Genomic DNA, 4,634 nt, shown 5'->3' with positions numbered 1-4,634 from the left:
TTGGAAAAATAGACACTCCATTTCCTGGGAGGGCTTTAAACACATAGCTATTAAACACCTCAAGGCACACAAACACCTGTTTCACAATATTAAGCACAAGCCAATTACTAAGGAATTCTGGGGTATTTTATCTGATCATATACTTAAGTGAGTTTCTCCTTTTCTTTTTCTCCTTTTTCTTTGGATAGCATCGTTCTATACCATATTGTGAATAACTTACATAACAAGTTTTTGGGCAATGTAGAACCTGTATATAGGTTTGGTTTCTATGTAATTGTTCTGTAGTTTATTTTGTTTAATGGTGTTGTAATCTATTTGTTTTCTGTATTTTCTTTGGTTTTCACTGATGTACCTGTTTTATTGAAATTGCAATAAAGAGAATTTAAAAAAAAAAAAGAAAGCAGTGCTAAACAGCATTTACCACCATGTAGTATATGTAAACAAAATTGCACACACCAACTAGCACAACTGTGGTCAATGTTGAGTAATATTGGGCAACGTCCAGCAATGCTGGTTAATATTGAGTAATGTCGGACAAGCCTGGTCTAAGTAGGGCATAGCTGAACAAAAGCCAACATGCTCATATTTGCTCTACTGGCCCTTAAGCAGTCTGGTCTGCTCAGTATGAAAATATAAAGCAGTGATGGGCCTCGAACCCAGGATACTGTGCACTATAGTCATAGTACTGAACCACTAAACCATGACAGTATTGCAGTGGTCAGCCGGTATGAAGAAATGTTGATAAGTCTATGCAAAGTATCTCATGGAAACCCTGCAGGCACAGCATAATCCCTGTTGAGTTATGACACAAAGGTGAGTCCTGCAGTAAGAATAGAACCTGACTTCCAACACACACAGTATAAATGTTAATATTGGTCATGTTCACACACATCAACAAATGTAGTGGACCTCATACAGCAACATACTGAAAGGTCACACTGGGCATGCTCACACACTTAGGCCATGTCTGAGTACAGCAGTGCGCCACACATATCTGGCAGTTGCATGTGTTAACCCAGGAACCTCTCACTATCTATCAATCTGCCCTGTGCACACAGTTATATGACAACAGACGCATATATAATATAGTGGAACCCTGTCATAATCAAATATGTTCTGCAGATACCTAAGTTGTTCATAGAAACTGGGAAAGCAAAGACGGTAAAAACCTCCAAACAGTATCAGCAATAAACATTGTGCATCCCGAACATTATCATAGGTTCAGAGGTCGATACTAGGCTATCTGCCCTAGGGCATGTACAAGCCTAGCCAGAGTGTGTTTGGCTTTCGCAACCCTGTCAGATTACTACACTGTGCCTGTGAATAATAGGTCACACAAGATAGCCCATGTATGTTTAGTCTAGTGTGCCTCTGTCTAGCAGGGACCCAGATGATATCCCAGGGGTAAACATACGATCACCCATCCAGTTGCCAAAATGTCTCCTGTAGGTGGTCAGTGGGTGGTTCTGCCTATGCGAAACTGGGATTACAATCTGGAGTGAGTGGAGCCTCTGGGATAAGAATCTGTCCCTCCAGCATGTCCTATTAACATCTGTGCTGAGGTATATGTCCCTGGAGTGTGTAGCACCAAGGGAGTCGGATATCCTGAGGTGGAGCATGTCCAGTAATTCTGGGTTGGGTATTTCTGTAAACAACAGGCACGCATCATATCCGAGGAGGCGGTAAGCGACTGAGTAGAGCTGGAGTTACTGTTTTCGAACTGTGCAAGGCATCCGTGTGAGTCCCTAGATCTGCTTGATGAGGAACTTTTGTGACCATTACAGTTGCTGCAGGTGTCGGGTAAGGTACATCCCAAATGTGGCATTGTAACCAAGCATGGTCGTGATGAGTATAGGGGCACAATGACCTCACTCGATCTAGATGTGAAACCATATGGGATACGGTGGGCTATATAGAAGGTCTGTCTAACCACTTTGGTAATGTGATTGTCAAAGGTGACAGTACGAACAAGTCATTGTCCCCAAACCCCTAACAACTCCTACAGTATGTAATGGATTACTACCTATGTGGTAATGTGTAGGCATGTTGTTATTCCCAAAGGGGATGACTATGCAACTAATGGCATTTAGCTGTAGGCCATGGCTCAGGCACCAGTCATCCATCTCTGTGAGACCCTGTTTGAGTATGCATGTGCCAGCTGGAGAGTTGATTATGGCACCCAGTTTGCAGTCATCTGTGAACATGGTCAGCCATATTCCTCCTGTTTTAGCCATATTCCTCCTGTGTTAGCCTGTACGTCAGACAAATATATACTGAACAAGAGAGGTCCCAGGACTGAGCCTTGTGGGATGCCACGTGTAACTGGTGTATAGTCAGACATGGCACCTGCAATACTGACCATGTGGGTGCTATCTCTGATCCAGGTAGCAATCCATCATGTGAGATATGTATCCATATCGATGCTGGTGAGCCAATGCATAATGGCCGAGTGGGGTATTGTGTTGAAGGGTTTTGCACGGTCCAGGTAGGCTGTGTGGACAACCATCCCTACGTCAATGGCCCTGGTAACCATTTAAAGAATACAAACAGGTTCAAGAGGCAAGATCTGCCCACAACAACACTGAAATGTGTAGAACACAGTGTCTGTAGGTTCCCGATGTCTATGTGTATGAGTCCCATGACAATACGCTCCATAGCTTTGCGGAACAGGCTACTTAGGCTTATAGGGCAATATTGTCTGTGGTCCATTGTGGCACCAACTCTGTGGAGCAGGACCACTGTCGCTGTACGCCATTCCTTGGGTACATATCCTGTAGTAACTCTGATATTGAACAGTGACTTAATATGAGGGTTACGTCTGTCATGAAGCTCGTGTAAGATGCAGGCCAGGACACCGTCTGGTCCCATTGATGCTGTGTTGTCTGCTTTGGGGAGGGCAGCACTCACCTATTAATTTGTGATGTCAGGGAGGTTACACTCTGTTGGGATGGATAGTTGCTCCTTAGGGGGGATGGGGGGGAGACATCTACACTGAACCTGTTTGCCAGGATGTTGGCAATGTCAGTGGGTTTAGGGTATGTTTAGTCAGTATGCAGTAACTCACAGCATATCAGTGAGTGTCCACCCAGGTTCCTGACATAACTGAAGAAGGCCTTGTGATTGTCCTACGTGTCTGGTGCAATTGTCCGTTAGAAGCGGGCCTTAGATAAATTCATGAGTGATCATAGCTGTCTGCTAGTACAGATCACAGATGCCTTCCCTGTCTGGGATTGTGCTCTATCATGGTAGTAGCTTCCTCCTTTCGTTGTATAGCTTATTAATGGCCAGGGTCTACCAGACAGGTCCCCTGCCATTGGAGGAGTGAGTCTTGTTGTTATTTGGGATAGCACAATCCATGCAGTCCACTAGGTGTCCATAGAATGTGTATGTAAAGGATTCAGCAGTCTGAGCCGTATTTACCACTGTCCCAGGGTCTCTAAAGGATACCACCTTGCTTTGGTGAAGGGAGACATTTGCTTATGAGAAGTTCACCAAGATTACCCAGCATGGGTGTGGGGACGGGATATGGATGTCCAGTGAGATAAATGTATGTTCTGACCTTACCAATGAGGGGTATATTGCTGGTGTGGAACATAGAGTCCCCATGTTGGTGATGATCAGGTCCAATATGTTTTCCCCTCTTGTGGGTGTGGTGACCGGTTGTGCCATAGCATATGTGTTTACAAATAGTAGCGACTGTTGGGTGAGGGTGTTGGGGCTTGAGTAGTATCCCCAGTCAATGTTTGGGTATTTGAAGTCACCCAATATAATGATGTTTGGGGAGACCTTCATATTCTCCATTGTTCCCAGGAAAGCTGAGTGTGGTTCCTGAGTTTGGGAGGGTGGTCTGTAGCAGGCAACAAACTGAAAGGCAGTTTTGCACAATGTTAGTTGCATATGTATGGTCTGTGATGCTTCGTGCAGTGCTACTAACCCGGAGGTGTGTGCATCTATGATGTATATGGATACTCCCCCTATTTGTGTTGTCAGTTCCGAGTCTTGTGGTCAGAAAGCATGGTATGAAACATAACCTGGTAGTGCTGGTGTGCATTTATGAGCCTGAGCCAGGCATCTGTTAGTGCACAGACATTGTTATTCTCCATACTGAGGAGAGTCCTGAGTGGGCGCAATTTGAGGGTAACACATCTGGTGTTGAGCAGCATTACCCTTAGTTTCATTTACTCTGTAATGTCTATGGAGGTGGGTTTGTCTTTTGAGCCCTGCTTAAAAAAGGCACTATGGTGGTAGCAAGAGCCTTAGCCAGTATTCAAAAGTCCAAGGGTGACAGGTGCAAGCTGTCTATAGCAAAGCTACATGGCATGTCGAGCATGTCACCCCAGGCTGACAGACACTGGATCCCCTTTGAATGACACCAATATGTTAGCCAACTGTTAAACGTGATAAGTTTGTCTGTATACTGTGACATCATACTTGGTGAGTGTAAGATGCTACACAAGGCCAGGGTCATACTGGCTTGGCCTACGTGATCAGAGAGTTCCTCTATGTATCATGTCATGTGGTCCAGGGAGGAATGTCTGAGGTTTTATGCACCAGCATGGACCATGATGGAGCCATTTCTGTACTTGCTGTGGAGTGACCTGAGTGCATGTGTTATGTGGTGGATCCTGGCACCC

Source organism: Protopterus annectens, chromosome 2.part2 (genome assembly GCF_019279795.1).
Source record: "Protopterus annectens isolate FY-2018-M chromosome 2.part2, PAN1.0, whole genome shotgun sequence".
NCBI lineage: Eukaryota > Metazoa > Chordata > Ceratodontiformes > Protopteridae > Protopterus > Protopterus annectens.
The sequence above is the reverse complement of the archived record's forward strand: the minus strand, read 5'-3'. Positions refer to the sequence as shown.